The 22440-nt window shown below is 45.3% G+C and overlaps 1 protein-coding gene across 1 annotated transcript in view; it reads left to right on the forward strand.

Annotated features, from left to right (window-relative positions):
* The window catches only part of LOC150000980 (teneurin-2), a 612383-nt gene that overhangs the window by 204532 nt on the left and 385411 nt on the right, over positions 1-22440 (forward strand). The gene's annotated exons all lie outside the window — the stretch shown is intronic.

Here is a 22440-nt window from a genome sequence, read left to right on the forward strand (position 1 = left end):
GCCTTTATGGAAGTCCTAGTGCTCACACACAACTTTCCTTTGAGGCTAAAACAGGGGAACTGCCAATAACAATGTCATTAGAACCCATACAAACCATTCCTAGGAATCAAAGGTCAGCCGTTGACCTGCGGCTTAGGAGTCATTAGGTGTATCTGGGGCCAACTTGGGGATGAAGGCAGAACACGGGACACAGGTTGGGAGGATATTCTCTCTGCTCCACCAATTTCCCCGGCGTTGTTTGTGACAGAGGGATGTTTGGAACGCATCCCAACCAGGAGCACACGTCAGAAGATGAGTTGGTCCCTGTGTGGCTCCAGAGGGTTGCTGGCTACTTGAAGACATCCTGTTCTGTCTACCTCACTGACCATAATAGTTCCTCAGGAGCCACAAAGAGCAGTTGACTATATCCAGAGTTTAGGGGCTTCCTCCAGAGCTAGCGTTTCACTCAGTAGAACACAGTGACTTCCTGGGAACACTTGCCGGAGGCCACACACATCTATCTGCATGGAGGTCTGCGCTGCTTTTTCTCCCTTTAAGGTGACACACTTTTATCCCCACGAGGTATTGTTTTGTTAACAAGCATTTACATGGTAATATCACTGTCAGTATGTGCGGTGTTATGAAAAGACTTTAGCTCTACGTCAAATTAACATGTTCACGGTCTCTGCAGGGGCCTTCTCCTCGGAGGTTTCTGTCCCTAACTGTGTTTTCCGATTTGTCTCATTCTTCCTTCTGCACAGAAAGGATGCAGGGGAAAGAAATCTTTAATTTTTGAACAGCCACACTTCCTGGGTTCTCCAGGATGGGCAGCAAATATATGCTCCCACAGGCTTTGGGGAATAGTCTGGGTGCAAGTGTATCTCCTTGCCGATGAAGCTTCCATGCGGCTTGGCTCTTCGTAGGCAGAGTTCAGCTGTGGTTGAAATTAAAAAGCCTCGCCTTCCCTTCTAAATTGGGGTGGCCAACCTGGGCTTTGAGATCAAGAGAAGGCCAGGTTCTGCTGCTTCCTACTGTGTAATCTTGGGTAAATGACTTAAAGTCTCTGAGAGAGACACTGTTTTCATCTGTAAAATGAGGGTCATAATCGTAACAGCTTCGTGGAATGGTTTTGAGGATTAAAGGACCAAGGGACTACAAACCGTAGTAATAGATTTTGTTAAGTGCTTAATAAACAGTAATATTTTTCAACTTCTACCTCTTCTTAGCCGTTCTTTTTCTTTCTTTTTTTTCTCTTCGGTAAAAGCATGTGTAAATAATCTTTTATCTCTCAAATTGCAGTTTATTTTTAAGAAACATCAAGAAATGAGCAAAGTATTATAACACTACAGTGTTATACAGTGTTACTCTTCGGTTTCACTTCTATATCTGCCTTTCTGCTTGCTTGGAGAGAAATATTAGAAAAATGTTAATAAGCCCTAAATTTGAGGAGTAAGAATAGAAAATGATCGACAGTGAGGAATATTGCTTAGGGCTCCTCTCCCCAATAATTATCACTCCTGAATATTTAAATTCTATTTCTATCCACCTATTTAATTGAAGAATATATTCTAGTAGATGGCACCCATCAGTCCACTCAGGACCCAGATAAACTCTAAAGCTACTTCTACAAACACCCATCATAAGATGCTACACGTGGCACGTGTTTGCCAAATAAAACACTTGTTTGAGAAAAGCAAACATTTTCTTTGGGCATGCCAACTTGCATGTGTTACTTTCAAAGCTGCTGCTTCTGCTGGTGACTCTCAAAGGGAAATCGGTTGTTTTTGTTCTGGCCACTTAGTGGGGAAAGGTTGGCTCAGAACGTGGGAAACAATTGCATTTGAAATGGGTCCTGTACAGCATGAACTGGCTACGTTCTTGCTTAGAAAGGAATCCGCCGGTATTTGTTCATCCCTTCCATGTTCTGGGTACTGAGGTTGATGCGGGTGCACACAACAAGGGTCGGATCAGTGGGATGAAGGGTATGCTCTGGAAGAGTTGGAATAAAGGAGAGAAAAAAGGTAGGCAAATATCCTGCAGAGAGAGTTCACATGAAAGATGAGTTCGGGGTTAGATCCGTGGTAGAAAGCTGGGAACAGCACGGGAAAGCAAAAAGCTAGAAGGTACACAGGGAGAAAATTGAAGGGGAGAGGAGACTGATGTTAAGGCAAAGCCACGGTAGTGGGAACGTCAGGAGCAAAGGTGGTGTCCTGGGCCAGGAAAACAGACGGAGTAATGTACCAATGGTAATGACTTTGTTCCGAGAAATGCACCGTGGTGATGGAAGATTTTGACATTGGGGGGGGGTGGGGGATTGGGTGAAGATATATGAGAACTCTCCCTGGATTATCTTTACTACTTTTCTGTAAATCTAGAATTATCCCCAAATAAAAGTTTATTGTGAAAGAGAAGAGAAAGGAGTCGGAGAGGCTGCTGGAGAAGGGAATGGAAAGGAATCAGTGTCCATTAGGAGCGAGAAGAAAAATAGAAACAGTGGCATCTGTAGAGGGCTCGGCTCTGTCTCAACCAAGACCACCACCATCGTCATTCACACCATTCCAGACTCTCATGTACTCCCCACCGTTCAACTAGAATCTTATCCTGTGGTACCCACCCACCTCTGCTTGCTCTTTCTCGCCCTTTTCTTCTTACTTATCCTGCAGCTCTTAGCTCTGTTGCCAATACTTAAATGAGGCCTTCTGCAATTTCCCTAAGTTAATTCTCCCATATATACACTCTCACAGCACCCCCTTTTCATGAAAAGCATTTATCCTAGTTCATTTGGCCTCTGTGTGTGCACATGCTTGTGGGATTATTTGATACACGTTTGTCTCCCCATAGAGCTGGAAGGAACTCAAGGCTACGGGAATGCCATACCTTTTCTATACATATTCCACAGCCCAGAAACAGCAACCAAAACATAGAAGTTGCCCATCTATTGGAAGTTGCTACGAAGATGGGCAGCCCACGTTCAAGTGTTTCTGTGGCATCTCGGAAATTCCCCTTTCTAGCCACCTTCCAAGGTCCCCGTGCAGCTTGAGTCAGGCATGTCCTCCCCAAGAGTAAACTTTTTCTCTCATTCGTACCCTCAACTACAGTATTTGCCAACAGGAGACATACACTCTATTCCCTACAGGAGCCAAACGGGAGACCACTCTCCAGTTTGTCACAACCCCTATTAAATGCCACACAGAGAAGTTCTCAGCGGTAATAAGGAATGTCTACTTGTTAATCTTAGTCTGACGTTGACAGTGGTGGGGACTTGGCTGACTTTGGCCCAAGTGTCAGTAGATCTGAAAACACTGAATACACATTTCTGCATGTCAACAATTGCTAAGTCCGCACCGCTGTCAAGGCAGTCTGACACTTGGGTATGTGGGAGGTGTCACTTTGATCCCTGGAATCTTGACCTCCTTTTCTTACCGCATCCTAGTTAAAGCATCCTTGCATTCGCTGGGGCCCATTCTCAATGGCATCCCCTTTCATGAGCAGAAAATATCTGTCCCTTTCAACTGAAGAGCTCTTAGAAACAATTAGCATTTAGGGAATGTCTTGTTCAGAAATAATGTCTGCATCAAAGTACCCATTCTGGACTAATTTGAAACGAGAAGATAGATGCTCACGTGTCCCTGGGATAGCACCTGCAAGCGTTTGTGGCAGTGCGGCTGGTGGCGGTGTTGTGGCGAGTTGTTCTGTGTGAGGGAATGGTGAGTCAGTAGAAACCACTGCACCACCTAAGTGTTTTGCGAGGAAGGGGACGCCGTTGCTTTCAAATTGTGCTGTGTACCTGTCATTTCAGACATGAAGGTGGAGTGCGTTTCCCACACTAAAATTAATTCTCTCATTGCCTTGGAGATCACTGCCTTTTGGCCGCTGTCTGGGAAATGAGAAGTGATCCTATGGGTCAGAAATGAGTTCCGTGTCAGAAGAGGGATGGAGAGGAAACTTACTGCTGACTGACAGCTGCCGGGGGAAGAAATCTTCTTTATTAGTTTAAGAGGGAAAATGAATCTGACGCGATATCTTTCTGACCCGACCGAAGTCCCATGTGTCTGAATGGAGTTGTTCTGACCAATGGATGATTCTGACACCATTTTGGTAACATGGGTAATATTTGATAATATTATAATAATGACAATAAATGTTAGTGAGTGATTATTAAATTCCACAGGCTCTACAATGTGTTTTCCATATTGTATTCCATTTATTCATCCTGACAGCCCTATTTACTAATGAGCAAATTGATGTTTAGGAAGATTCAGTTACATGCTTACATTTATTCAGCAAAGAAATTGGGAGAGCTAGGATTTGGACCCAGGCTAGGCTAACTCCAAGTGCCGTCGAGTGACAATGGGGACCGGACCTGTGAGGAATTGGCGGGGGCCAGGGGGAGGGGTATAGTAGTATTTTGGTAGATCACAGATTCTGCATTTTTGCCTAGGGTCAGCCCTGCTTCAAAGTGAAACCCCCACAGCAAAACTAAATAAAGGAAAGAAAAGCCAAACAGAACAAATTTCCATTTAGTCAGCTTTTACTGTCCTCGGAGGCTCTGTGTTTATGCTAGATCTTAATTATGCTGCTTGTCAAAGATACTCCAAACTCCTCTGTGGCTGAGGGAGCTATTTTATCTTTTCATCTTTACAGTCAGAAAAGGACTTAGTATGCTGAACCCTACCGTTGATGAGCCTCAACCCAGGAATGAAAAGACATGTCTCTCTCTCCTTCCCAGCGTCCCCATCCCTGCGCTGCCAGCCATGAACGGCTAACGAGGACGCCCTGGGCGTGTTAGGAGTAGGCAGAGCCTGGGTGGCCTTGGATAAGGCTGTGAACCCACAAGGGCTGTGTAGGCCTCTCACGTCCAACCCCTGTGCATGACTCCCAGACCCCCAGCCTCATGCGTCTGTCCTCTAGACTCCCTCTTCGGTGCTCACAGCCCAGGCTGACAGCACCCTCCCAGCGGGGTAAGCGTGGGGAGACTCCCTCTGGGCATACTTGGCTACCATTGGGGGCTTACTTGAGATTTTCGATGCACAGCAATGTGTGGATTCACACAATAAGGACGTTGGTCCCTGTTCAATGCTTTTTCAGTCCTTCAGATCAAGTCCAGGAGAACATCTTTGGTTTTGGTGTTTTTATAAATCTGCTTTCTTTTCATTGCACCTATTTTTACCTTTATCTTCCATTCATGGCAGGTAATGCGTGTTTTACATGTCTTGTGGTGATAGAAAGTTTTCTTTTTCATTGAATGCATGTAGGTAGGAAAAAATGTAGAGTCACTTAAAGAAAATTTGTTAGGTAAATAACAGTGCACCCTGGAGCAAAGGCTGGGAGGGGAACAAGCAGGACTTGAGCTTCTTTGACAAAAGTTTCCATCAGGAGGCCCTGCATTGTGTTCACCTGACTCAGCCTGAGATCCGGTATCTGCTGTTCACGGGAATCACTCCTCAGGCCTCTTTTCAGAGAGTCATAAAAATTGGGGCAGATTCTCAACACTGAGTGATGAGTGAGTCTAACAGTCATTTCAGGCTCCTGAAGGCAGGGTCACAAGGAAGATATTTGGGGGGCGGGGGAACGTCTCCATCCCCAGTCCATGACTTACCGTGATCTGCGGTAACAGTGGATATGACGGGTATCAGACTAATGGGAGATTTTGGCTTTGTTTTTTGTTTGTTTGGTTTTTTTTACCAAAATTCACATACCAGGGCCCCACTCTCAGGGATTCTGTTCTAGTGGGTTAGTATGGGGCCGAGTTATGTGCATTTTAATAACATCCCAGTCAAAAGAACACTCCCAAGTGTGAATCGTCACTGATAGAATTCGGTCAGTGTTGTGTGCGGACCGAAATGAGGACAGGAATGCGACTGCTCTGTGCGGACAGAAAGCCTGCCAGTGCAGAGAGCCCGTACTAACGCAAGAGAAATGCCAGTGCTGTTGCCTGTAATAATGAACTTTAAAAATCAGTTTTCATTTCCTGCAGCCCCCTGTTCACCCTAAAGCTGGGTGGCTTGTCGAACCCTTTGGCCTCTCTTGATCTCAGGAAACTCTTCTGGAAAATTGGGATGATAATCTTCCCCTGCATAAGGTAACCCTGTCTGGCAGGACAATCCATGAAGGTCCCTTTTATCTTCATAATGTGTGTGTGTGTTTCTGTGCCCCAAGTAATCCCTTCAAAACTTGCTCATAGGGAGTGCCACCGATGCCACTGATGTCATATAAAAATTTTCTCCATGCAAGGCAGATCTTGGGTCGGGTTTTATTTCATAGATCAGAAGAACACCTTGCTTTCCTCTGGTTGGATCTTGACAGCTATTCCCTGGGCTGAGCCTGGCAACGCTGTTTACCTTCTGGCTTCTGGGAAACCCAACGGGCTATGTCATGGAACACCCAAGTCCAGAATGTGCTATGATTCATTTCTAATCACTGACGTTATCCAGGGGACTTGCTCAAGCCTGGCTGACACAGAGTCCCCTTTCAGCACGGGCGTTTCATAACCAGCGTTATGCTGCCATGCCCAAAGCCTTGTGAAAATATTTTCAACCGTTAACAAGCAGAGCCTGCAGTTATAATATGCTCATGAGGACGCATGTTAGATTTCAAGTCTTGCAGTACGCATAAGCTGCTCCTTGATTCCCACTGAATTTCAGTTCTGTGGGGCATCCATAGAGGAACACGGGCAGCCCCAGGGGCTTCACCAAGGGCGGCTGTCTTTCTGTGCGTTTGCCGGGAGGCAGTGCTCATGTAAAATAACACACCTACCCTATCTGCATCTCCCGTCTCTCTCTGGATGGAGTGGGGGGCTGGGGAGGGGGGTGACAGGGTCCTTTCCATCATTTGCAGAGTCTTTCTTGATTCCCTGGTGAACAAATTCCTTCAGGAACCAAATTAATTTTAAAAGACAGTGAAAGTTATACCCAGTAGTCCCATGGGGTGAATAGGCTGATTTCTTGAGTTTATTAGATCTTCCTTTGTTCTAGACCTTACTTCTGTGTGTCTCAAAGTCACTGTCTTGAAAAACAGTGCTCTAATTCCAAATGATAAGTTTTCACGTATTTTTGAATATAGGCCTTTCACCAATTAAATATAGCACTCCAGGGGATTTTATTCTTTTCCCACATTTTGGAAGCCCTGCAATGGGGAGAAAATACTTTCTGTCCCCAAGGTCAAAGGCCCGAGAATATTTTGGCAATTTCATTCTTTTTAAAGAAATGATTGTGGCTGCTGAAGGAATAATTTATTTTTATTATTATTTTTTAAATTCCTGGTGGCTGGTTATGAAAGAAAGTGTTTATTCATTTCTTAGTCAATAAGTCAGTGCCTGGAATGTGCCTGGTAGGGTGTTAGGCCTTGAAAGTACAGCAATAAATAATACCTATTTCATTTTCTAATTGAACGAATAGTCGGTGAACAATGCCAATCTTCTAAGCAGGTAGATACAATGGAGCAAGACAAGTAGCATTCACAGCGCTATGAACAGAAGTCAACAGGATGCAGAGAAGGGAACTAAGACAGATAAATGAGATCCTGTGTTGGGAGACACCCAAGAAGAGTCAGGACTAAAATTGAGGAACAGAGAACCAGAGATCTAGGGAAGCAATCATGAAGTGAGACAGGGTGGAATCAAAGGTTGGCAGGGTCGGCTCTTGAGAGGTGATGATGGATCTGGGTCATGGATGGATAAGGGCATGAGGCTGGGGCTCATGGACCTAGCTTAGAGAGCTGGGCGGGGCTGGCAGGTAGGGAAAGGGTGGGGATAATTAAGTTGGAGAGGAAAAAACCACAGTAAGTGTGGGGCTGTTCACTGTTGACAACCTTTGAGACATCAATGAGGAGTGCTGGGTGATACCTTCACACTTAACATTTCTTCCACTACGTTTATTGAGCTTTCCATGACTCATCCACGCTAAGACCTTTCTCTGTGGACTACTATGAGGACAACATGAGGTGATGATGTTGAATAACCACCTGAGAGCTTAGGATGGGAAAGAATTTACTTTTACTACATTCGCTGAGCCTGCCCCCCAAGTTTCTTAAAATGTATAGTCTTATTAGATAGGAATGAGTTGAGCTTTAGACTGGAGGGGTATATTTTCCTTCTTTAGACATCTCAGGCTATTTGTTGAGGGGTATCCAAGATGCTCCTTACACCCTGAGGTCGTTGAACCAATAACATACCAAGTACTGTACCCATTGTTTGAAGCATCTAATGGGGACTTTCGGTATTGCATCTTCTGGTTATGTAAGTGGGGTCCTCCTGATCTCCATCAGAGCAATCGAGCACTCATGCTGGTTTGAATTAGCACAGATGCCTTGTAGTGCAACTAACGATGTCCGAGCAAGGTCCATACCTGTCAACCTTCATCCTTTCCCTGTGAGACTAACAGTTCTTTCCAAGGATGCAAATATTCACTTGCGTGAGTCCTAGAAATAATGGCATGTTGACCCTGTATATTTAAAGAAAATCAAACGAGTGCTTACAGAAACAGTTGCCAACTGCAGGCGTGTACCGGCGGAGACTTGAGTGCAGGCAAAGCTAAATACCTGATGTGAGAGACGTTAGGGAGAGCCTCAGGCATGGACAAGAAAAGTGGCAAATCAATAATTGCTTTAAAAAATCACTACATTGATTTTATCAGCTTCTTAGATCTGCCTGCCTGGGACAGATTTCTCTTACGTGGTGGTCATCTGCATAGGAAGAAAGGACCAGAGAATGCCCCATTGCTCCCAGCCCCTGTGGCCTAGCATCTAAAACCCCACCAAGCAAGGGTCCTCCAAGGAGGAATGGCATCTTAGCACATCCAGCTCTGTCGACCTTTGCTCTTCTTGCTTTCTCCGCTCCTTTGAACGCACAAAGATTCGAAAGTATAGACTGGGATCAATGGACATTTTAAAGAGGACGTGAGGGCACCTTAGAGACAGAAATGAACCAGGGGCAGGTTTCCCACTCTCCCCTTTTACCTCAGGGCACAGCTCTGCTTTCTGGGTTGATTATCACATCATAAGTCAGGAGGCCCTAAACCTAGAGAGGGCTTCTGTGGATCGCCAGACTTTCCATGACCGGGACACGCATCTGATGGTTTAGGGTTGGTGGACGTAATCTTCCTTCTTGCCTTCCTTCCTCTCTTTCTCTGTTTATTTTTCTCTTATTTTCAGCTGCATCTCTTTACGGAGATGTAATTTACATACCCCCAAATTCGCCCCTTGCGAGTATACAGTTTAATAACTTCTAGTTAATGTGCGCAGCTGTGCGGTCATCTCCCAGGCCCGGTTTTAAAGAACCGCCACCACATCCGAAAGTTCCTTCATGCCTGCCCCATTTATTTTCAATTAGCCAAGTAAACCCCCTCCAAACTGGGCTGATAATTTTGTTTTTATTTGAAAAAGCCAAGGAAGCATGTTTCATAATATTGTATTGCAACGATGTATTTAAATTTCTGTCTCTAGCTTCTGTTATACTCTTGTAATATAACTTCTATGGCATAAGAAGAAGCCGAGAGAGGGGAAAAGAGGGTCTGTTGTAGCTTTGAAGGCCAGCATGATGTTCCACTCTGAGATCTGAAGATATAGAAGTTGTGGGTGGCAGGAGGGAAAAGAACCCACTTCTTGGGTAATATGTCCTCTACCGAAGTTATTAAGCCTTTAGTTACCAGTAAATTGGAAAACATGTCATAATCTCTGCTACTTGTTGACTGTATGTTTTGTTTTATTCTCTTCGCATGCATTACCTCATTAAAGCCTCATCCGGGGCTCCCTTTATAAAGATCAGGGAACTGAGGTTCAGAGACATGAACTACATTTTTCAGAGTCATGCCGTGGTTGATGGCAAAGCCAGGAATCAAACCCAGGTGTGTCTCACTGCCCCGCCCCCCACCTTAAAGATTGCATTTCATCCCGTCTCTGAACAAACGAATCAAGGCACAGCAATGGAGCGCCGCTGTCATTGTCAGAGGTTTGCTTCAATGCCTAGGAAAGGAAAACTGAAAACATGGGGCCCCAGGGAAAAAGGTAAGCCAGCATTACACTTCACCGCCACCCAAAACATGTTAGGAATAAAGTAATAATTTAAGGGGAGAAGGCTCATGGTTGCGGACGTTCCGAGACTTTGTCCTTTGAACTGAGAGTGCTTGAGGATGAGTGACAGGGTGAGACCATGTATGGACAGGCTTCTGCTTGATTCATCTTGGGTGACTCTCTTCCTAGGAATGAACTTCACAGACCAGTGGTACTGCTTGGGGATGCATCGTGATTTGGTGGCTAGAATAACCTCGGGATAAGTCATTATACAGCAACGCTGAGTGCATAAGAGGGGCTTTGTCTGAAGTGGTCGCTCCCTCAGCTAACTCCCCCCTAGACTTCTCATTTGCCACTTGGCACGTAAACGCTGCCTTGTATTAGATTGTCTTCCTGTTTGTTCTATCATCTATCCCCCTGGTTCTCAAATTTGGTTAAGCACAACAGTCGTGGGAGCCACTTATTTAAAGAGTATGTTTATGGTCCCCTGAGAAATTCTGGGGACAGTTGTCTTGAGTAAAGGCTTACATACCTGTATTTTTATAAAGATTTTCTGTGATTCTTGGAATAAACCCTATCTGGGACCTGCTGTTCTTTAAAACCGTAAGTCCATAAGGGAGTTTTGTTTCCTAGAATCTAGCAGAGGGCTTGGCACAGAGGAAAGTTCAGTAGATATTCATAAACTAAAGGAGGGAATCAATGAATATTGATATTCCTTGGGGACAGTGATGATATAACAAACCTCCCACCATGTTAGTAAATAGTGATCAATAATCATTTACTGATTAATTAGTTTTAAATCTAGATCTTATTTCTACCCATACCTTTGCCCAGCTCTGGGCAGATGACCGTGAATTTGTGTCCAGTCTTGTGTTCTGAAACACCCTATGATCCCTCTTTAGTGAGGTGAGGGGGTGGGCCCAGCATCCGGAGCTGATTTGAATTAGTTACAGGAGCTCACTTTATCCTAAAAACCCCACAAGAAAACCCAGTCCCACATTTTGCAAATTTACTTTGCTGTAGCACGGTGAATAATTGTCCTGGGGGGAACTGGATGGCATCAGAGAATATTAATCTTAGATTTTCATTTCCTGTAAAATAACTTTCCACTTATTACATTCAGTGAGAATACTATGGGTTTCAGGAAATATGCATATTTTATCACCGACAGTCCTAAGTGTCCTCCCGAATGTACCTGAAACTCAGGCGTTAAGGGGGGCAGGGGCAGGCAATATGAGTAAGCCAGGGGATGCCACACTGGCTGAGAGAGGACAGGAGAAGGGGGACCGAGTCAGCACAGCCGGCACCTCATTGTCTTAATTTTAGGCTCATTGAGCTTTAATTTTTTTTTTTCAATAGGAAAATATTAAAAATCAAAGTGACAGTGATAATAATAATGGGCTAGCATTTATCAAGCCCCTGTGTTCCAAGCATTTTGCTAAGCTCTTTCGTGGATCATGGTATATAATTGATCCTTTACAGGAACCCGATGAAGTACTATAGTATATTACAAACGAGAGCATCGCAGCTAAGATTTGGCTTCAGAGACGGTGTTTGCTCGTAACACTGAACAGAAGTCCCGGGGAACTTCCAGGCAGGTTAGATTTCAGGGACTCACCAGTATCATCGGCCCCTTCTCTTCCCTCTTCGCCTTTTCTATAGTGAAAAAGATGGCCACCAGCAACTCCAGCTTCCATCCTATAAAGATCAGTTCCCATGGAAAGGAAGACTCTTTTAATGCAGAGTCAGGGAAGTCCAAAGGATCATCCTCACTTCTGACATTGGCTGCAAAGTTTAGGAGTCCGCAAGGTCGACTTCAGTTTTGATAATTTGCTAGAAGAACTCACATAATTCACTATACTCATAGTTACGGTTTTTACAAGGAAAGGACCCAGATTAAATCAAGTCAAGGCAGAAGGCTCAGGGAATAGCATCCAGAAAAGTTCCACAAGCAAAGCTTCCAATCGTGTTCCTCAGGCACACTCAGGGACAGTGGTAACTTCTCCCAGTAACAGTGCACTATTGCCAACCAGGGAAGTTCTCTTGAGCCCCAGAGTCCAGTGTTTTTACTGGGGCTCAGTCACAGAGACATGGTTCACCACCCACATGGCTCTGACCTTCGGTCTCTGGTTCCTCCCAAGGTCCAGTTGATACAATGTGGTCCAAAACCCCAACATAAATCACATTGTTCGACTATGCAGTGTGGCCCCAAGGCCTTCAGGTAAACAAAGACTTACCCATCAGACATTCCAAGGGCTTTGAGAAGTTAAGGGCAAAGGCCAGACCTCTCCTCGGGGAAGGTTAATTCTTTACTATGCAATTCCATACCATTCCAATAAGAGCCCTCACCTCCTCTGGGTCCTGGCATGGACATGGAATTTGCTAGCTGATGAGGCCTAGGGATGAAGCTGTTCAGTTTGCCTCCCACCTAAACCAAGAGCAAGGAGGGCTAGTGCTCCAAGGAAACTGGACATTGATCAAGCCAGCTCTTTTCAGTAGTAAATAAAATAGGAGGACAAGTCTCTGTTAACTCATAAAAAGACTACACAGAGTAAATCAAACACCAAACCCCTTTTATTTGGATTCCTTGGGATTTCATTAGCAAGTCCATGGGAACGTGATCTATAGGTGATTTCATAAATATACCTTCTTAAAAAAGAGACGGAGCCTCTTAAAATAGGACACGTGTGACTTAAGAAGCAGAATTACAGAAAGTTGGTAAAGAGGTACTCCGTGGGATGGCTGCTCATGCCAGTTTCCCACCAGGAATGAGCTGCTGTCTCATTTTGCTGGAGCAACATGAAAACCGCCTAGAGCAGGGGTCCCCAAACTTGCGGCGCATTAGAATCACGGGTGGAGCTTTCCCAACTGAATACCCAGGTCATACCCCAAACCAGTGAATCAGGGTGGCTAGGGAAGGGCTCCAGGCATCCGTGTTTTTTAAAGATCCCTAGGAGACGCTCCTATGCACCAGTTTGGGATTTTAAAACAACACAGATACCACTGCCCTGAACACTGGTTCCCAGCATGGCCAAGTTCACCTGACTACACGAACACTGCCAGTCATTAGTCAGCACCACTCTTGAGGACCATCAGGATGGAGTGTGAAACCCGGGTCGGAGATATCTGGGTTTACACTCAGCTTCGTCATTTACTTGGTGATGGACCCTGAGCTACTTAAGTGTCTCAGCTTCCGTAAGGTTCAGGTCCCTCGTCTATAGAACCACTAGGAGTTTCTGAAAGAAGATGTGGAGTAAGTGCCTGGCAGTGCAGACGTCAGTGCCCTTCCTTATATTATTACATGAATTGTACGAGAGATGGAAACCCCTAGTCTTTTTTCCCCTGCCTTTCAGATCATGTTATGTTGTTTCATTTGTCACATGTCTGTGTAGGATGAAAAAAAAATGTATCTCAGTCAAGGATGCAAAAGTGTGAACTCTTCTTTGTCATTAAATATATTTGTTCCCTTACATGTCGGAAGTCCCCCGTGAAGAGGTGGCTCATTCAGTCAGTCATGTGTCCATGCAAAAGTATTAGGTATCCCTGACAATAGCTCATCAATGCTAAAATGCACTGACTTACAAAATAACTCACTGTTATTTTATGTATGAATAAAGAGGGAAAACCTTTGCCAATTAACACGTGGCACGCCATCAGTAGAAAGAGGAATTCTGTCTCATAAATGTTAAAATGAATGACGGAATACACGTCACAGAGCCAGTGGAGCGTGGCCTCATCCAGGACATGAGGCGTTAGAATACAAAACTACACAAGTCACTGACTCAGTCACTGGAGGCTGAGAAAGAAAACCCACGCCGGGCCTGAAGCCTCTGCCTCCTGAGACGAGAGTTGACTCCAGTTTTGTTGGGAGAAAACTCTTTTCATGTCTCTCTTAGATTATTCAATGTGATCCACTCACCGTGGTTTCACCTTTGAGGAACACAGTGAACTGTTTAAATGGTCCTTGTTTTTAAATCACTGTCCTTCCAACAGGGCCCGTTTTAAACGGTTGAATGTCATTCCACCCAAAGAGGGGAGAGCTGACATGGCTCATGATACATAACTCAGCACAGCGATACAGAAACCACGATATAGACACAGGTGCGAAGGTAGAAGGAATCCAATTTGGTGATGGCCTGATCTTCTTTTTCCAAACCCTCCCATTCAACCGACAGTTTTGTGTTGTGATCCCAAACGGATCACAATATACACTTGGAAAACGTTTTCTGAATAGAGCCCTTTGCATTATTCTGTATATATATTAATAGAGATATGTCCTCATTTCTCTCTTCTTATATTAAAGCCTGCTTGCCCAGAAATGTGCCTACATTTACTAATTTATTTTTATGTAATTGGCAAAATAGGTCCTCAGGTGGCAGCAAGGAGTTTGGAGAGGTTTTTGGAACAGGGGAAACCTACGTGATTCAGACCCATCCCCTTAAAATGAAACCTTTGCCTTTCGTTTGGGAAATTGCTGTTTTGGTGACTGAAAACAAATCCCAAAAGAAAGAGAGAGAGACAAAAATAAGAGCCACCTCAAATCCAAACGAGAACCTTACTAATAGCTCTTAGGTGCGCCACGCTGGAGCCCAGCTCCAGGAACGGCTCTCCCTTGGGTGGTAAGCGATTTAGAGAACGAATCTGCTCTGCTGTTTGGTCAGAGGACAGGTGCCCAAGTTAGATCGTTAAGGAGATCACCCCATTGGTCCCTCTCATTAAGGAAGCTTCTGCAGTATATAGACTTGGAACCTGTCTGATTAAAGGTAGATCTTGTCAAATAGCTCCCAGCACCTCGTGAAAAGTTGGACTTTGTTGGTTTAGATCATCCAATCCAAATGCAAACACGGTTCTAAGCTTCTGTTTGCACACTCTAGAAGAAGAAAAAAAGACTTTCTCATTCTCCCTGACTCCTGACACAAATAGCATTCCAAGGGGCAGGCAGCTCCCGTGGAAATGTCTAAGTCACTGTGTTGATGACGCACGCAGAAAGGCAAAAGTTTCCCGCGTCACCTGAAATTGAAAGCTTCTCATTGTCATCGTGTGGATCCTTTGACTTATTTAGCTCCCCATCTTTTTTCTCTTAACGGATCCCGGTCTTTCAGTTTCTCTGCCACACCATGTCTGAGCTGACCCCGTCTGGAAGTTGTAAGGCTGAAATTTTGACAGCTTTGTCATTTCCAGAGCCGTGAGGGGTGATGTCGAGCCTACGGGATTACCGCTTTCCAGGAATACTTCACAGCATAATCAAGCAGAAGGTCAAGAGAGATAAAGAGAGGAAAAAGACTCTAATTAAGTCAGAAAAGGCTGCCTTGGACCATAAAACACATGCGTGACTTCAGAGAGGGCCTCCTGCTGGTGTCCATGTGCAACAACTGGCCCCAGCCAGGGGCCACGCTTGTCGCAAATGGACAACAAAAAATTGCCATGAAAGGGAGCAGCTCCTTAAGATCTGGCTTCATTCTTTGTTTCGACACTGGTATTAAGTTCCCTCTTGAACCCACAAAGAGCAGGGGGCTCTGACACATAGCTTGATGAGAGCAATGGAAAGCGAGTGAGCTCTAGTTTTCACGGGATGCCTTGGCTCCCAAGATGTGTGACCTCTGGGTGCCAGCCTGGTGTGTAAGGTCACCAGACAGTGGTGCCCGAATTGAATTAAAGAGAAATGTGGGACATTCTACTGGGAATGGAACTAAGAAGAGCTTGATTCCAGATTTGTATGGTGGGTCCCCACTCTTAGGAACCAGGCACCACGTACAAGTCCCAGATACTCAAACTGCTTTAGTCCATTTTGGTTCGGCAAGTCCTATCTGAGACCTACTATGTGCCAAACACTGGGCAAGACCTTCGTGGTTCAGTGAAGTCACAGGCGGGAGGAGCTTCGTGTCTAATGAGGCTTGAGGCAGGTAAGCAAATACTGTCAATATAAGGTGATAAATGCAATGACAGGGAAATAATAACCTTTTAAAATTGTTGAGTACCTACTCGGTGCTACACTCTGTTCTAAATGCTTTACAGGGAATAAGTCTCTTAATGTAAATGTTAGACTGTCATGCCAGCAACATGAAGAATATGGAAAGTACCCTGAAAGGAGGTGCTTGAATGGGTATTGAAGAATATAAGGAATTATTTTCTACGTCTAAGAAATAGCAGAAAGGAAGTAAAACCTTGCTAAATAGAGAAAAACTATATATAACGGCTCAAAGTGTGGCATAAGATGAGCTCATCTAAGAGCTGTGGCATTCCTACAGCATGAAGCAAGAGTCAGATGGTGGCGAGGAAGCTGACGACAATGGGATGGAAGGAAAGCTTTATCCTATAGGTGATGAAGCCCTTGGAGAATGTTTCTGTGAGCGTGGCAGTCAAACCCTCTTTCTAAGCAGTGTCTATCTTTGATGGCCCAGTGACAGGACTAAGGGACAAGGCAAATGAGAAAGGCAGTGTCAAGAGACAGGGACAGAGAGAAGCAGTAATGTGTTTGAGAGCCATAATGAGATGCCCAGGACGGTGCTCAGACTGGGGACAGTGTCCCCAAGACTTACCATTGCAGAACAGGCCGGACGCAGGGGATGAGGTTATGAGATAAGCTGTCAGGCCAGGAAGTCTTTTCTTCCGTAACCATCTTGCTGCAGATGGCACTCTCTGTGCTTCTGTGAGGCAGCTCCTGGAAACGCAAAGGTTTGCAAAGGTTTGCATCCAGCCCTGGAAAGTGCCCGAGTTTCCTGGGGACCCTCGCTGTGGTTAGTGGCTCCCTTTTCCTTGTGCGCAGGGTCTGACACCTGCATTCCGAGGAAAGCTACACGCATCCCAGTAACTGGGACAGGGCATGGTGTTGTTGTAAGATTTTAAAAGTTTCTGAAATGAGTCTAATAGTGAAAGAAAAAGAGTCCAGCCAACCCAGACCGATGACTTGGAAGGCCTTCAGGTGGAGGAAAATATAACATGACAGGCCAGGTTTTTAAGAGGGTCTCTTTGCTGGAAAGCGTACCGATTCTATATACGTACACACACGTGCACACATCCATGCGCACACACATGGAACTGAGCTAAGGTCTGCTTCTGCAAAACCCCAGTGCTCATTTCCATCGTGCTAGCGTGGAAAGAACATTGGAGTTTTGGAGGAGCATGGAGAATCCGCACCTGTTGAAAACTTGAAATCTGCCTCCTGAGCTTATAGCTGGGGCGGCACGCTCTCTCTTCCCATGATCAGCGCCATGATACAAAGCGAACCTTTCATTAACAGTCGGCTGGACAACGGAGGCCGGCACCCACCGGCTGAGCTGCAGCCCGAGCAGCCCCATTCCGACCACCCCCTCCTCTGCCCGCCTCCCTCACGCACAGAATTCTCGGGAGCCTCCTTGGTCGCTGCAGGTTTGTAGAGCCTTCGCAAGCCCTGACCACGTATCAGCTTTCTAAATTGAGAAGGTGATGAATTTTTAACTTCTTGAACCAGTTTTGTAATAATCTTTCCGCCGCCCTCCACATTATGATGCAGGAAGGCAACAGATGTGTTTTCTTAGGACTCTGAGAATATGAAATATTGATGGGGGAAGGGAGCGTGGACGGACCTGGCATTGAGGTTCTCCTAAACGTGAAGGTAGCGGCTCTCATCCCAGCCCCTCATTTTCCATCTTTTGCTTCTGTCACTGAGGACGTGAAGAAAGCCCCAAACCCGTGACCCCCCAAGGCTAGTTCAAGGGAAGCTCTCAAAAAGCAGTGCAATAAAATCTGTCTAAAAATGTCTTTATCAGTCTCCAGGGACCCATTGCTGCTGCAGCTAATATATATTTGATCTATACGGATGATTTTTCCTTTGTCCCCAAGGGAACCTCTGCAAACACTTTGGATTTACATGGTGCCAGGCCCAAGTAGCGTGTGGAAAATAAATAGCATTTTAACACATTCAGGTTTCAGTCCCCGGGATGAAAAGTAGTGTGTGGGCTCTTCTCTTGAGTTTTCTATCTGGGCCATAGGACATAATCAAAACTTCATTTTTAAAGCATTTCTTTTCTTGGTGACATTTCACTCTGAGGCACTGCATTCTGAAAAGGCACAAAGCAGAGATTCTGCCAGTTCAAAGAAAAAGAAAAAGAAAGAATACATTTCATCTAGGACAGTATTTCCAAACACATGTTTGAGGGCTAGGTGGGTGCCAACATGTATGGGAAAAATAGGCGAGGTTTCCTTAAGAGGCACAGAGTTGAACTTTTAAATTATAATATTTATTTCATTCGAATGCATATCAGAAACATGTGTATATGTATATGTATATAGATATGTATAGATGGAGTGGGTAAAAGTTTTACAGTTGTGAGTACACAAAATAGTTTATTCTTATTATTATTTATGATACACATAACAGAGTCTATTCTTGTTTTATTTATGAATGATTGTATTTTCCATACGAACAACTGTAAACCTACTTGTGTATCATCTAGCACTTCTAAACTGTGATTTCATGGATGTTATTGGCTAGGATGAAACGAAAGATGGAAACAAGTCAATTTGAAAAGTATCCTAAGTGCCAGCACCAAGGACTGGGTGGAATAGCAGGTGTGGGGAAGGACTGGGGAGAGCAAACACCCAGAGGGTGGCGGGAAATGACTACCATTTGGAAAATGCTGGTCCAGGGAGGGCCCCCTCCTATCTAGGCCGGGGAGCCAGGGCCGGCTCCGCTCTTTCCTGGCCAGCGGCAGGAAGGGCGACTCCCTGAGCCTCCTCCCCCCGAGAACCACAGGCCACGAGTGATTTCCCGTGGCTCAGCGGGCACGGAGCCATAGTCCCCTGTCGTCTCAAATCCTGTTTTCTTTGTGTAGAGACAGGCACGTTCACGGTGGCTCGATCCCACATGTCCTGTCAATCCTCCTCACAATGAAATGCTGTAAGACAGGTTATGGCCAGCCTCTTCCGCAGACACGCCTTTCGAAGAGGGTGTCCTCCAGACGCATGGGCTCTGCACTGAATTCTCAAGTGCAAGGGGAAAATTCACACGCCCCTCGGATAGAGCTGAGTCGGGATGAAAAGATGATGATAACAGTGCCTCGCTGCGGAGGCTTTAGGACATGCCTGACGTGGAGCATTAAGTGTGTGTGTGTGTACAGATACACAGATACAGGAAAAACCATAGTATATGTAGGGGTCAGTACTATCGTGGTTTCAGACATCTCCTGAGGAGCCTGGGAACATGTCCTCCTGGATAAGAGGGGACTGTTTTATACCGTGCATGCATCTCTGCCGCTTTAACATCTTATGCTACCAATGTAAAGATAGCCTTAAACATCATTCGCCTCAATGGAAACAGGAAGCCGGTGCTGCAGGCGGTCTCTTGTGTTGTTCTGGAAGCAATGGTGCTTTTTCAATTCTGCTGCCAAGGAGACACACCTATGCCTTGTGAGTAGTCTCGGCAGGGTATATTTAAGGATATTCATCATTAGGAATTGAGTCTGAGCTTCCTCGTGGTTGGGGCGGGGGATGGGGAATCCTAAAATTTAAAGGCCACCAGGAGTGCCTCCGTATTATTTACAGATGCAAAGAAACAGGAGCAGATTGACAGTGACCAGAGGAGAGGGGGAAGGGGGAGAAGGGAAGAGAGAAGGGGAAGGGTCTAGTCAAGGAACATGTATAAATGACCCGTGGACGTGGACAACTGGATGGGGATTGACTGTGAGACATGGTGGGGGGCCGGGGGAGGAGGGGCAATGGAGAGCAACCAGGGAAAAATTGGGACAACTGTAACAGAACAACAATAAAAAATTTAAGTATTAAACAAAGGCATAAGAAACAAAAACTAGGAAAGACTCACTTTCTAACCCCCCCACGTTGTAAAAGTACAAATAGCCCCACAAAGCCAGAGTTACCCTCAGATCCGGTGTACCTGGTAGCAGAAGAAATTTTCACACGTGCTGGCTAGTTTCGTGTGTACCAAGGAGGGAAACAGGGGAAATGGGAACGGCATGAAGCACCGGCATGACCTGCATTAGACGGCGATTAGCTAGGATCTGGGCAGGGAGCATCGCGGGGCCGTGTTCCAACTTGATTCGGCTGCTGTGTTTCAGAAGCCCTCGTAATTCATGTTCCGACTGGAGAAACAGCTCTCGCGCGGGGTGCATCGGACGGCGTTGCTGTTCAGGGGGTTCGACAAGAGGCCGAAAAGGAAGGTGTTCGAAACTCTGAAGTGAGCAAATGGTCTCCGGGATCTCCACAGAGTCCAGCGAGTCACAGGGCTGTGGTCACAGTGTGGGGGGGCATTTCTGGGCAGTGAAATGTGGTAGGACCTACTAGTTTGGGAAATTTATGATTTTGATAGTCCTTGTTTATGGAAGCCAGAAGTGCGGCTGGGACTTCAAAAGGAGAAGTGCACATTCAAGACCTCTTGTGTTTATACAGAGGACGTAATTCTCTACAAACTGTATCATTAGGGAAGACATATATGGTCAGGCTTGCGTATTTTTCAAAGGTCTTAGTGATAACGAATGTATACTATCATTCGGTGACAATACAGCCTTTAGAATATATGAAGAGTCTGAATGATTGCTGTTCTCATTCAAAAGGTTTAGGAACTTCTAGATAATAAAATGGCTTAACAAAATCAGTGGCATCTCATTGACAGGGAATATTAAAATCAAACTTTAAAGCAATCACTCTGTGAAGACAACGTTTGCGTTCTTCATGAAATACTGCTGCCGTTCTCAGTATTAACAGGCAGGGACGGGATGGAGTCAAAACCAATGGTCAGACAGTGAAGTGAAAGGCCGGGTGTGAGTTCTGCTGGTCTTGCATTTTTCCTTGGAGGGCGGGGGGAGGAGCATTGGAAAGGAAGTCAGAGTTGTAGGTCCCCGCCTCTTTGTGTGGGGCAACATAAAATCGAGTGAGTCCTTTAGTCTTTCTAACCGTGTCCTTTTTCATAAAATACTGGTTTTCTATTAGATTCGAGTTTCTCAGCCTGCGTTCCTTATAGCTCAGGGCAGGGAGGGCATAATTAAGAGGGTGGAGAGTTCTAGAGGATAGGCCTTCGGGCCATTTTTTTCTTTCTCTCCAGCACAGCAGCCCTGCTTTAAATATCGAGGTTCTGAAATAGTTTTAGTTTATAGTTCAATCGCCAGAAAGGCGTTCAGTTGATTTTTAAAATGTTGGGATCCCCTTTTCAAAAAATGTTTCATGATCTTCCCTTTAATACTCTTCGTTTTTGTGCTCTTTTTAATTTCTGCTGACATCTCTGGCATGAGGCAACTCATCTGAACACGTTTGTTGAAGGCAAAGGATCGTGATGAGCACAGCACTTGGCACACAGATTGTCAATAACAATCTGATCGTTCGGGAAGCACTTAGAGAGGGGCTTGGTCTCTGCAAACCAATCAGTGTACGTTTTGTGGCATTTAACTAAAAACCTTTTGGAAATTCACAATAGCCCAGGTTTATCACGACTCACAAAGTACTGTGTTAAATACTTTTATATTTCTCACTGGATCCTCGAAATCTTTAAAGTGGATCTCATTCTGCATAGTTTACAGACGAGAAAACCAGGACTCCCGGAGGCTGAACAGCACATACAATGCCACAAGCTGGCAAATGACTGGCAGTCAGTCCCCTGGGCCTTTTCCACACTGCAGCTCTGGAGAACAGCAAGAGGGTCCCTGGGGATCCTGGCCAAGACTTTTAGCCCGAGGACAACCTCTAAGCTGATTATTGCTTAGTTATTAGAGGAATAAATTATTTTCTTGAGTAAGCTTCCTCCCAAAGCTTCCTCTGTTCTCTTCGCTCTCATTTGTTGCTTCTAAGTTCTTTCAAAGAGGAATTACATGTGGGTTAGATTCTTTAGTGGAGAGGATGGGAAATACTGCTTCTAGCTGGGAGCACAGTTGTGCCCACATGCAGTCACGGTCTCCTTCAAGTTCAGTGGACTAGACGACCCAGTGTTCTGGACGACCCAGTGTCCTGGGTCTAGGAAGCCAATAGTCAAATCATCCCAAAGGTCAACTTCTATCTGCTTTTCCATTCTTCAGATCTTTGGGTGCCTGGTTGTTATATGGTAGTGTGGCGTGTATTTGTGTGTGTGTGTGTGTGTGTGTGTGTGTGTGTGTTCATTCTATCATACCTTTCATCCGTGTATTGTTAGAGAAATCTTTGCTGCTAATCCCCCACCGCTTTGCTGTTGTGTGTATTACAGAGAAGGTTTGCCTGCTCTGGGCTCTCTGCTCCACTGAGCTACGTACGCTGTGTTCTCTACCATTGTTCCCACGTCAGACTCCACTTTTCCATCCAAGGCGTCTTAGTTGAGATGGGCTAAGTCATTAGAAGTGACAGTCACTCAAAGAAAAAATAAAGCTGGCAAAACACAGGTATGCACATTCAAAGGAAGCTCAGAGAGCTCCTTCTCATGTCCTTGGATGAGACAACTGTCCCCAAGCCAACTCCATGCCTAGCTGAACTGACTTCACCGTCAGGTCCTGCCAATGG

The sequence above is a fragment of the Furipterus horrens genome, unplaced genomic scaffold (assembly GCF_987537825.1).
Source record: "Furipterus horrens unplaced genomic scaffold, mFurHor1.1.pri manual_scaffold_10, whole genome shotgun sequence".
In the NCBI taxonomy this organism is placed as follows: Eukaryota; Metazoa; Chordata; class Mammalia; order Chiroptera; family Furipteridae; genus Furipterus; species Furipterus horrens.